Source organism: Lathyrus oleraceus, chromosome 3 (assembly GCF_024323335.1).
Source record: "Lathyrus oleraceus cultivar Zhongwan6 chromosome 3, CAAS_Psat_ZW6_1.0, whole genome shotgun sequence".
NCBI lineage: Eukaryota > Viridiplantae > Streptophyta > Magnoliopsida > Fabales > Fabaceae > Lathyrus > Lathyrus oleraceus.
Window position 1 is genome coordinate 140,551,238 of NC_066581.1, and position 13,853 is coordinate 140,565,090.

Sequence of the window (13,853 nt, forward strand, 5' to 3'; positions counted from 1 at the left end):
TTTGGCAACACATTCAAGGAGGAACCGGTATCAACCAGCACATGCGAAAGCACGGCTCCTTTGCATTCCATAGCAATGTGTAGAGCCCTATTGTGATTCCTTCCATCCACTGTCAGGTCCATATCCGTAAAGCCCAACCCATGGCTAGCATGCACATTGGATACGACCGTCTCCAGTTGATTGATGGTTATCTCTTGCGGGACATAAGCTTTCTTCAGAATTTTCAACAAAGCTTCCCTATGCCCCTCTGAGCTCAGCAGTAATGAAAGAATTGAGATCTTGGAAGGAGTTTGCTGCAGATGATCCACCAATTTATACTCAGACTTCTTGATGATTCGTAAAAATTCTTCAGCATCATCATCAAGTTTATTATCCGACCCCGCAGGCGCCGGTGTCACCACAGGAGTACTTCCATTATCCACCACAGCTTTCCCTTTTGCCCTGGCTAAAGCCTCGGCCTTTTCTTTTTTATCTTTTCCTTCTTCTCCCCTCCTCAACGCATCAGGAGCAAATAACCTTCCACTGCGAGTGAAACCGCTGGTACCGGCATTATCCACCTTTGAAATAGTGGCTTCACTTGCAGATTGTTCTTCTATCTTCTCCCCATTGCAGTACACTTCCCCACCATAATGCCACGGCACGGCATCATCTTTGTCGTAGGGAATTGGCCCAGGTACCGTGATGGTAACTGGAGCCGCTTCAGCAAGATCAGACAAATCCACCGGATCATAATAAATTGTTATGGTAGAGACCTCTTCTTTTCCTTTATCAGCCTTCTTCATCATGATAATCCCCTCGTCCATCAGACCCTGGACACACTTCCTCAGAAGCTCACACCCATTAACAAAGATAGTGCACTCAGCACACTCGTGGCCGCAACCCGGATAAACCCCACTCATCATCAACTGTCTTTTCAACTCAGCCAAAGGCGTCTTCAACTGATGCACAGCAGACAACCCAACTCTATCTTCTATAGAAATGGCATTCACCCCCCTTTGACCATGCGCAGGCATGGGATTGGCATTAACATTAGGAGATGGTGCGAAATTGATTGCCTTTGAATCCACTAAGTCCTGAACTGTGTGCTTAAAAGCTTTACAGTTCTCAATATTATGTCCGGGCGCACCGGAGTGGAATTCACATTTGGTATTTTCATCATAATTGGCTGGCCTTTGATCAGGTCTCAAAGGTGCCAGAGTCCTGGTTTGCACAAGCCCCAAGTCCATCAGCTTTTTAAACAGAAAAGCGTAGGTCACCGGAGGTCTGTCAAATTGCCTATCCATACCTCTTCCCCTTACCTGATAACCAGCCCTCTGAGGCTTCTGCTGGAAGGGTTGCCTTTGCTGTTGAGATTGTTGCTGTTGCGGTTGCTGTTGTTGTTCAGCAGGAATGGTTACCGCAGTAGTGTGCTGAAAGTAACGGTCCCTACTGGGTCCACGTTGTGAGTACACAGCACTAGTGTCACCTTCCTTCTTCCTCTGCCCACCATTATTACCGAATGGCTTCTTAGACCCTGAAGAAGACGCAGATGCAGTACCCTGGATCTTTCCGAGCTTCAGCCAGCTCTCTATCCTCTCCCCTGCTACCACAATATCAGAAAAGTTGGTCACCGGACAACCAACCATTCTCTCAGCAAACGGCCCCTGCAGGGTCCCCATAAAGAGATCTGACATCTCACGATCAACGAGCGGAGGTTGCACCCTTGCAGCCAATTCCCTCCACCGCTGAGCATACTCCTTAAATCCTTCGTTGTTTTTTTGAGACATACCCTGCAGCTGAGTACGACTCGGAGCCATGTCAGCGTTAAACTTATACTGCTTGAAGAAAGCATCCCCAAGATCCTGCCAGTTCTTAATGTCAGAAGATTTGAGTTTGGTATACCATTCCAAGGAGCCTCCGGACAGGCTGTCCTGGAAAAAGTACATCCACAATTTCTGGTCCATGGTATATGCAGAGATTTTGCGGACGAAGGCTTGAAGATGGGTCTCTGGGCAAGAACTCCCATTATATCTGTCAAAAGTGGGCGCCTTGAACTTCTGTGGGATCACAATCCCCTCAACGAGCCCCATATTAGACATATTTACCACCCCAGGCGTGGCATAACTCTCCAAGACCTTGATCTTCTCAGCCAGCAGCTGAATTTCCTTGTTCTGAGGTGGAGCACTATAAGGCACAAACGGTTCATTCTGCATTGAGAACTGGTCAGCCTCCCTGTCTTCCTCCTGGTCTTCATCAAACCCATAAAACGGAGGCACAAAATTATCTTTCTGATTCTGCCCCGGTTGGCCACCAGCACCACCGAACCCACCAGCATTATTCACAATACCAACAGTGGTCCTCTTTCCACCATCTCGAGACCCCTGCCCCTGGTTGGAGACTCCATCCAGGTTAACTCCACTGTTTGCTGCAGAGGCCCGCTCGAGCTTTTCAACTTTATCTGCCAACGCCTTCTGACCAACTGCAAAGCCTTGCATGATGTTGATCAGCTCAGTCATTTTGTCTTTCAGCTCGAGAATATCTGCACTGGGAAGCTCCATGAGTCTAGGAGTATTGCGTCTGGTATAATATCTGTGAGGGCGTGTTGAGTGCAAAGGTACGGTTCTGCGAGCACGAGCAATGATTCCTGAAACAATCAAGCACGTTAGCAACAGATACCTGCAAAATAAAACACAAGTTATTATGATTATGCATGAATGCAGTGTCTATCCATATGAAGGACACTTTGTCTCTCGATCCTGGTATCATCGAGACAAACAATAATCCGGCATCAATATTCTGATATACAGTGTTTGATTTCATTGTGCAGATCGGAGATATGTGATTTAGCATGATACCCCCAACCATGTGTGTGCTTGTGTGAGTGCATACGGTAAAGCAAATAAAACTTGAAGATCAATCACTGAATGAAAAATAACCATCACATAGCCAAAAGTGCACAATAAGTGCCATAGTCATACATCAAATCAGATAGAATTCAAATACAATCCTCCGACATCAGGAAAGAAATACAAGCAAGTAGATTCAGTCAACAAGCCTGACGGTAATCCACAACAAATGAAAGAACTAGCTGGATGAGGGTCCCACAGATGGCCCTATCTCATCTTCCATCTTCGCGAACTCAACGGCGAACCTGAGCTCGGTGTTCTCCTGCTGCAATCTCCCCACTTCTTTCTGATGAATCTTCATCTGCCTGAAGTAGTGATCTCTCTCTGCCATGTATTGATCTCTCTCGGCGACGATCTTTGCTTTCTCCGCTTCCCACTCTGCAGCAAGGGTCCGGGCTCTAGCATCTCTCTGATCCTTCACGAGAATCTGCCTCCGCTTCTCATCCTCAATGATCTGTGAAGCTCTAGCCAATCTCTCTTTGGTGATGTCGTGCTCTCTGGTAGATGATGCTAATGCCTGATTAACCTTCCCATAGTAGGCTGTATCCATCTCAAAGCGCTTGGCTTCCAAGGCATGTCGCTTGTCTTGATCTTCCATCTTCACTTTGATCTCTTGATTAGCTGTCTGAAACTGAGCAACATTTCTCTCCAATTCAGCTTTCTCTGCAAGTAACTGATCTCTGGCCCTCTTCATCTCAAGGAATTCTTCCATACTGATAGAAGAACTTGGACCCTCAATCAAAGGACACCCAAGATCACCTCCAGGAAATGGTAGAAGTGTAACCTCAATTCTCTTCCGCAACCAATTCTCAAATAATGGAAAATACCGACAATTGACCTTACCATAAGGAACCTTGCCCTTCCTCTGAATATCACGCCACTCATCCAATACCTGCCTCAGCTTGGCCTGATTGCCATCAATCGGGAAGTAAAAGGACTCCTGGATCTCTCGCCCGAGAGGAGGACCCTCTACAGCAAACCCCATCTGTCTCCTGAGAAGCACCGGGTTGTAATTGATGCAACCCTGAACTCCCACTAAAGGCACATTGGGTAGACTCCCGCAACTGTATATAAAATCCCGGCCAGCTAAACCGTTATGAGTCCAAGCAATGTCATTAGCCCGCAAACCCATCAACCTGAAGGACCACTTGACAGTAGGATCAAAATGAGCAAAAGCACCTCTGGAAGGCAAATACCCCATAAACCACCTGAAGAGCAACTGAGCACAGCACCGGATCAGACCACCACGCCGCTTCTCATTCCTGCTATGAACCGAGTAGTAAACATCCCCGATCAGAGTAGGAATAGGGTTTCTCTGCATGAACAACCTAATAGCATTATGGTCCACAAAATTCTTCTGGTTAGGAAACAAAACAATCCCATAAATACTCACAGCAATCAATGCGCAAACCGTCTTCCAATTACCCATAGCAGCATGTTCCTTGGCATTAGCCTCCAAGAAACTCAAATGAAATCCAGGTAATTTTCCTTTCTCCTTCAAACCCTCCTTGACCATTTCCGGACTCAAATAAAGAGCACGGGAAATCCCAAGGACATCAGGCTCTGCCCTAGTGACATGGAAAGGAATCTGATCACGGATCTGTATACCCAAGATGTTAGCATAATCTTCTATCAGAGGTCCCAACAAATAATCTGGAAACACGAAGCATCTCAGCCCCGGGTCATAAAATTGAAGAAGAGTATGGATGGCACTTCTGTCACTGTCAGTGAGTCTGAAAACTATCTTCAGGATACTACCGTATGACTCTCTGAACATCCCCACATGGTCGGGTGTGATCAATGCTATCATATCCTTCAGCACACCAATCTCAGGATCGAAGAAACTATAGACCACATCGTGCTTCAAACCGGTTCTCATGTCTGAGCAGAAAGTCTCTCAACCAGGATCTCGATCAAAAAGGTCCCTGCATATGGGTAAACAGGTGTTAGATGCAGGTAAATGCAAAATGTAATGATGCTGATGAATGAATGCAATGTGTTGCCATCCTCCAAGCCATCTGATCATCTGCACTAAAGCCTGGTTTCTGAACTGATCATAACCATCTGAGGAATATGCAACCACAAATCCAACCTACAGGCTCCGAAATAAACGGAAGACAGATACATCATCATCATCATCACCCAACAACCTCTGAACAGGTACCCACAACATCTGAATCGGCCCGGGGAATCCCGAAATAAACGGATCCCCACTGATAAACAACTCGGACAGCACTACGGCGTCACGACAATAAATGGCCATAAATCTGACTTATAAATATGACTCTGATCCACGGAACCAAAAGTCACCATCTGAGTCACCAACAGAACATGCATCTGAAAGAACCACCCTCCCCTCACAGGTAAATTCTAATCAGGTCACCCTAAGGCGGATAATAGTCTCGACAATCGGGCAAAGATACTCAATGGGTTTGCCCTTTCGGGTGTGCCATTGTAGCTCTCCTGAGACCGTCTAAACTAAAGATCCGGGAAATGATCGGTCACCAGAGTCAACAGCTCAGATGAAGTAACTAAGCCAAAGTGGATACTCCACAGAGGAAAGCACTATCAAATGAACCTCGTCCGGCTTGTGGTACATCACGCCGCCAAGCACATGTTAACCTAACACGAAAGAGGCGACATGAGACCACACTAGTCCTAGGTGTATACTCGGGCCTGGGTTTTAGCCCCACTCAGAACACCCACCCCAAACAGAGGAACCACCTGCACAGAGGACGGCAACATGATAGAATGATGCATGCACATATTTAATGCAAATATATACAGTGGTTAGAATAATAAATGCAATAAATAATACAACACAAGCAACCTAAACTAATCCTAGAACGCTAGGAGAGACTCGCTTAGGGACGATGGACCAGCACAGGTCTACATCCGATAATTTCCCCAGCAGAGTCGCCAGCTGTCGCATCCGCGAAAAAACAACCGGCGAGACTCAAATAAAAACACAACACAGAGCCGCCACTGCGCGTTATTTATCCCAAGATAGGGAAAGGAAACGCTCAGAGAAACCTGGAAAGGAAATGGTCTCGCGACCAAAGAGAAAGGGTAAGGGAGTCGGTTACGCAAGGGGAAGGTATTAGCACCCCTCACGTCCGTCGTACTCGACGAGATCCACGTTCTAAGAAAAGAAAAGGTTGCTAAAACATCACACACACACAGGGAACGCAGGTGGGGTTAACAGAAGGGAGCTCGATAGGACATCGCATCCTATGCCTACATATCTTGTCTGGAACAAGAATCAGAGCCACTGTAGTTCGGCTTACGCACGCCAAACAACACAAAACGCACAGACAGATGGCAAACATGGAGCCCGACAACCACTCAATGGAATTACGTCAGCATCCGAACCAAAACACGCTCAAAAGGGCAAACGTGGAGCCCGACAGCCAATCACTGGGCTTACGTCGGCATCCGAACCAAACACACAATCAGATAACAAGTAAACACACGCAAAAAAGAAAAAGGTTGCCCGGAGTGGTCTCGCACGACCACCTGCCTACATACCTCGTCTGGAACAAGGATCAGGGCGATGTAGTTCCCCCTAAAGGGAAAGAAAAACTAGCCAGAAACCGAGGGAAGACACACTACCAGGGAGCTGGACTCGAGCCTAGTGTTGTCATGCATCGTTACCCTACGTTCAGGTTTCTACCTACTTGCACCATTGCAAACTAATCCTATCCAGGAAAGAAGCAAGCATACAAGCATACAAATCAAAACAAGCATTTCAAGCAAACATGTCAAACAAATATTCACATAGCACACACTATAACCAATCAAGTGAGGCTCACACAATGGGTTTGACTGCCGAAGCAAGTCATCTGCACATGGGTAGTATTCGCTCTTAACCTTGCCATTACGAGGCTAAGGGGAAGCAGATGAAAAGGTGAAGTGAGGATGAGACCTCACAGCTCTTATCCCTGACCAGGGAGAGCTTTTAGACAAAGGAGCGTGGGTCTAGAATGGAGGGACCCTTCTACGCTCAAAGACTCTGACTCAATTGTGCAACAGCACGAGATCTTGGGTTTGTGTCCCAATGCATCAACACACAGCCGTGTGAGCAGAGGGACGACTCACAGAATAGTGGGGGATAGATCGCATATCCCTTTGATCCACCAATTGCCTCATAGAGGTCTTTCACCTGCTTGGCACAAATGTAAACAACCACAAACATCGCCTCTTAAGGAGGACTTCAGACAGTTTGCCCGGCCAAATAACAGGCCGGGTCTCCAGACTACATGAAGAATAGAAGTCCTACCTCAAGTGGTTTAAAAACCAAGCAGCAGCAAGCAAGTTCTTAAAGAACTGTAAGCAACTAAATGTACCTGAAAACAATCAAGTATCATCAGTACTCAGACAGACAACAATAAACAGCAAATGTTAATCAGTCAGACTATACAAACAACACAAGCACATAAATGCAAGCTACAAGCTCAAGCTCAAGCTTCACAACCTACAAAACAAAATTATGTTAGTTCTCCACATCAAACAAATTCAATTTTATTGGCTTGAATCATTCTCCTTAAGCTTTGTGCATTTCATCCTGAAAAGTCAAACCAAATGTGAGAAACTGGACCACTAGGCCAAGCCTAGGGTCCAAAAGGGAGAAAAAATTCTAAACAGAAAGGGATTCTCAACCAAAACCAAATTAATGCAAATAGAAAGCAAACGCAATTGATCCCATACTCACATCATTCATCATATTCATTTCATGATCAAAACAAGTCAAACTAGGTCAAATGCAACATCAAAAAGTCCAAACAGCATAACTTCAATCAAAAGCATACCAAAACAATTCCAAAAATCCTCAAATAATTTACACCTAAACAGGACATATTCAAGGTACAGCATGTCAATTTTCAGCTCAATTGGACAAAAGGAACTATGTCAATGAAAATCAAGAAAAACAGACACAAATATTCAAGCCAAACCATATCATCAACACATGCATTCACTTCAAAAATTCATAAATCAATGAAAACAGTTAATAAATGAATGGGACCAAAACAGGGATGTCCTACAATGTGTCTACAACCATCATACCAAAATTCATGTTTATCCAAAACCATATGAGCATTTCACATTAAATTTACAAACATGTGTCACATGAACTTGCATAATTGACCAACAGAGATGAAAAATATCAATCAAATTGAAAATGCCACATACAAATCCAGAAAAATTCACATAGCATCTCAACATACCAATGATCATACATGCAAAATTTCAATCCACTCTAACAAGCATAGGCTAGGCAAATAATTTCATGAAGTTGCCCTAATTAGGTGTGACACAAATTGTCACACCTAAGTTCAAAAAATCATATCTCACTCCACAGGTATCCAAAAATCATGAACTTCATATGTAAATCACCATCAACATGTCTAGAATCACCAAAAAAAATTTCAAGAATTTCTTTTAAGGCATGAGTATTTCACAATGAAAATGGTAGAACATGTCAAAAATGCATACAAGTCAAACATCCATAGACCAAGTCAACAATTCATCATGCACAACTTGCAAAATCATACTCATAAAATTCTAGGGAAAAAATGGAAGCTATCAAAAAAATCCTCATAATTTTTGGATTAGCCAATTATTTTTTATGAATTTTCTAAGTTTGATTAATTAAATGAAATAATTATTTAGATGTTATACTTAATTAATTAGAAGCAGTGGCAAACTTGTGAATATCCTAGCCTGGCCAAAAACGACGTCACTTTGTTTTAATGTGTTGGCACTTCCTGATTCGTCCAGGCGCGCGGGAAACACGATTTTTGAATTGGAAGCGCAGGAAGCGGATCAAACGCGCGGGTTTGGACGAAAATTGGAACAGCAACCTGCATTCTTCATGTTCTTCAACAGCAAAATCGATTTCGCTCATTCTTCCACCAAAACTCACAAATGAATAACCGTTGGAAAGGTCTAAGTGTCAGGAGCACGAATATATAACCTAATCAACCTAAATCTAACTGTATAAACCGGATCGATCGAATTAAGTTTTGCATATCAAGCTTCGAATTCAGATTACTCTCTCAATACTTAACCAATCCACAAACCACAACTAGCATTGCATTCTACATTGAACACTCTTCAAACGCACCTAATAATTAAAGGAATGGTAAGATTCGAATCCTAACCTTGTTTTGATGGCAGTGTGGAATCTTGAAGAGCTTGGACACGAATTCCCAAAACAGATGGAGAACAAAGCTCAGGAAGTTGATTGGAGTGCTTGGCTCGATTCAATGTAGCTTCTAGAAGCAGAAATCTTGATTCACCATAATTGAGCTTCACTTGGACAGTCACGATTGAGGCTTCTCTTGATGTTGATTTCCAAAAACAGTTGAAGCACAAGATGAATGAAGATCAACTCAAAAAGAATCTTGCGAAATGATCAAGAATTGGAAGAGATTGAAGGATTTTTGCTTTTGTGTTCTTGAGAGGTTTTGATGAATTTGGAGAATTTGAGATTGTGATTTTGGGAATTGTGAAATCTTCGTTAGAAGTTAGTTATGATTAAGCTTAAGTACCTCCAATTAATCCACACTTAATCACTTCAATTAGCAAAATGCAATGTGATTAGCATAAGTGTCACTTTCAAAGCAAGGGCAAAATAGTATTTTCATATGCCAGCCAATGACAGCTCATTGACAGCTCACACATCTCCTAAACATCTGTCATGAGCTGTTGCCACTTGTTTCATGTTGATTGGATACATACTTTTGATTTTCACTATGCCATGGCTATGTCATACATTTTCAAGTCCATTTCAAAAGTGAAATCTCAAACCACAAGGCCTTGGCATGTTATGATGATTCCAACAATTTTCAAATGTCATTTGTGAAGTGTTGCAAAAATCCCCATTCAAAAATTCCCATTATTTCTCAAGTTGGACAATTTTGCCCCTGGTTTTTTAACTGTGCACTTGAAATTTGACTTTTTGCATTGACCATTTTTGAAGAAATCCAATTATGCACCATGAAAGTACATGTCAAATGGAGTTTGTGCATAAAAAGATCATCCAATTTGGACACTCCATGTGGAAGTTATGCCCCTCTGATTATGGGTCATTTTTGAAATTCACTGGACCATAACTTGCCAACCATACATGGGAATTTCAAGTTCTTGGACTTTTTGGAAAGGTGAGAACAAGATATACAACTTTCATGTTGAACAAATTTTCATTTGAAGCTTCCTTGGACACGTGGTCTTGAGGTCAAAAACTTTCCATTTTTGGAAACTTCCATTACAAGTCACTTTCTATTTTTGGCAGTTTTTGTTCTGACTTGATTTTCTCCATTCTTGAGCTTTGAAATGTCAAATAACACTTGTTCCAACATGATTGAAGTGTATCCAACTCAATTCCACCTCCAAATCCATTAAATCAAGCACAGTTGACCACAGTTGACTTTTCAACTGATAGATGAATCTGGCAATGCATAGATCAATCTGAGCTCCAATTCTCTGATGAAATGGCTCAAGGGTGAAACCCTAGCCTCAATTAGCTCAATAAAACTATGGGATGATCCCCATATACATCATAGACCCCATCTCTTGATCATGCCCTTGATTGGCCCAATGCAACTGATTAGGGTTGACCAGTGGTCAAAACCCTAATCTCAAGGAATCTGCTTCAACACTTGATGAAACCAAATCATGATGATGATGATGAATCATTGTAATCAAGATGAAGACAATTATCCCTTGAGAATCATGAAACCCTAATTTGGACTTGCACATCCTCAGATGATCAATGACCAGTCCAATGAAACCCCAGCTTACACTATGACTTTCTCATCTTCTGATCAAGACTTGGGAGAATGGCTTGCACAATGTAACCACATGATATGCAATATGCAATGCCTAATGACCTAAAAATGATATGTAATATGTTAATGCTAGTCCCAAGAGAGGAGGGCAAATTTTGAGGTGTTACACTAAGCAACCAAATGGATTGTTTGAAAGACGCACCTTGCCTTAATGATCATGTCGTGCCTTAAGGCAACTTATGAATGAATCAACTGATGACATGAACTATGATGACGTGCACAACAATGAATGGATGGCCAACAACCAATCAATCAATGCAACAACTAGTTAAGGTTTTATCAAGCACACCAATTCACTGTAACATATGATCACTAGATGAATGGAGAATGAGCCTCACATTGACCAGATAATCTTGATGGATCCAAAACCCTAGACACAAGGTAGCCAAAATCCACAATGCAAAAGATATAGGGGAATTAGGGTTTCAAATACAGCACAAAGTTCCACAAGCAACATCTCCAACCATGGGCCCACAATTAGGGTTTAGAAGTTAATTCAGATATACAGAAAGTCAAACACAAGATCCCATAGGAGCAAAGTCCAGAATTAGGGTTTCAACCCATAAGGTGTGCAATACCACAATCTTCAAGCAAGAACCCGATTTTCATCAACCATAAACCTTGAATCTATGATGCTTGTTAGTAAGTGTTTATCATGGATGAATGATGCACATGAATGAGATATGAATGAGTACAGTGGTAGGTTAGATGAAAAGTGAAAAGGGGATGGAAATTTTTTGGGGTATGACACCAAGGTTTCAGACCTATGTAATTATGTGTCATTTTGACAATTGTATGATCGACTATAAAGTCAACCATGATTTTCCGTTTTATGGCCTTTAGAGGCACATATGTTAGGGAATATCCAGTTAAGGCCAAGGCCCACTTACTAATTTGACTATGTAGAATGGGATTAGAGAGCATGTGCTTGATAATGTCAAAATGAGAGTAAATGTAAACATCAATTGGCTTTATATAATATTTCAATTTTATACAAGAAAAATATAAGCACGTACATAGTTTTTCTATATCATTATATCTAGACTATATGTTGTTCAAGACCCTACTTATATAGTAAATGGCCCTTTCAACACCATTCTCGTCTTCTTGAGCCAACATGATACCCATTTTCAATTCCGAGGCAGATATGTACAATTTCATTGGCTTCCCTTTCGCAGGAAGGATCAAAATTAGAGGCCTTGTCAGGTAGGCTTTTATCTCGTCGAATGCCTTTTTATGCTCTAATTCCCATTTGAACTTTTCTTCATCTTTTAGTCGAAGTAGTGGCGAGAATGCTTGAGTCTTGCCACTTAGGTTGGAAATAAACCTTCTTAGGAAATTGATCTTTCCCAATAACTATTGCATATGCTTTTTGGTTGATGGGGGGACTCATCTCCAGAATTTCCTTAGTCTTGTTTTGATTTATTTCGATCCATTTCCTATGGACCACAAATCCAATAAAATCCCATGCAATAATAAAGAAGGCATATTTCATAGGGTTCATCTATAGACCATGTTTCCTCGTCCTTTTAAAGGATTATCGAAGGTGGTCAATGTGACCATCTTTGGATGACAATTTGATGAAAAATTCATTTATGTATACCTACATGAAAGTCTCTATAAAATCATGGAAAATATGGTTCATTGCCTTTTGATATGTTGCATAAATATTTTTCAATCCAAAGGGTATTACAACCCACTCGTAAGTTACCAAGGCATGTGGGCATCTAAATTACATATTAGGCACATCATCTTCAGCGATGAAGATCTGATTTTACTCAGAGTAGCCATCTAACATGCTTAGATATTCATGGCCTGCTGCCGAGTCGACAAGCATTTATGCGAAGGGCATGAGATATTCATCTTTAGGGGTAACTTTATTAAAATATCTGAAATATATGCATACCCTTAAAGTCATATTTTTTTAATTACTGGAACTATATTAGCAAACCATTCAACATACCTGGAAGTTCTGATGAGTTTCTCCTCAACATTCTTTCAATCTCTTCTTTTATCTTTGACATGACTGCTGGAGCGAACCTCCTTGGAAATTGCTTCACAAGTTTCTTTCCCGACTGAACGAGCAACTTCAACTCCACCAGTTCTCGACTAAGGCCTGCTATTTCATCATAGTCCCATACCATGTATAATATACGTCTAGAATATACATTATACATAGCATTAATTGGTACTGATCCAACATAAGGGCCTAACGACATAATTATACACATGTCCATAATTTAAAATACATCATATGGCACATGTCATGCAATAGTGCCTAAATAAAACTCTAATAACTATGTACAATATTTACAATTACACAAACTCCACGGCGGAAAATCATAGTAAAAGCTTCTCTTGAAACATCAATGTGTAACTCCTCTTGTATAATTAACCTGTAAACAACATTTGAAAAGCAACAACAATATTGGGGTGAGATAATAATCTCAGTGAGTTCTCCTATCCTATGGGTCCACTAACCTCTACAGGGTTTCTAATCGATTCCAACTCAAGTATTCATCCTTCGTTACTTGTGCATCACTCGTACCTTGTAACTTAAACTTGAGTAACTAATGGATAATCGCAATGTATGGAAACATGTCACTTGAGTGCATCCACTCAACAAATCACTATTCGGATTCATGAAACATCAATCTCGAACGGACTTACGTCTAAGCCAAACTCGATTCACGCATGCTCGTATGATTCGACTTTCACGGTGGATATTGAGTCCTCTATGAGGCTTAATCCCCAGTTCAAGCGACCATCACCCGTATGGGCCTCTAACCCACTTAGGGTATCTTTCACCGTATGGGCCTTTAACCCACTTAAGTGTCCATCTTTCCCCCATGTCCGACATGATTGGGGCTCAAATCCAATTGAGGCACGGATCATTGGTGCCACATCCCCACTTACCGTTTTACCTAAGCCTTTGAAGTGGTATGTGCATAATTGCAACTAATTCCGAATACGTGATTAGGTCTCAACAACAAATAGGACTTTCGGAGCAACGCTCCTCACCAAAGTAGGACTTTTGGAACAAAAGTTCCTCACCAAAATATCAAATAAATTCTCATGATATCATATTAATTCTCATGGAATCATAACATGATCCATT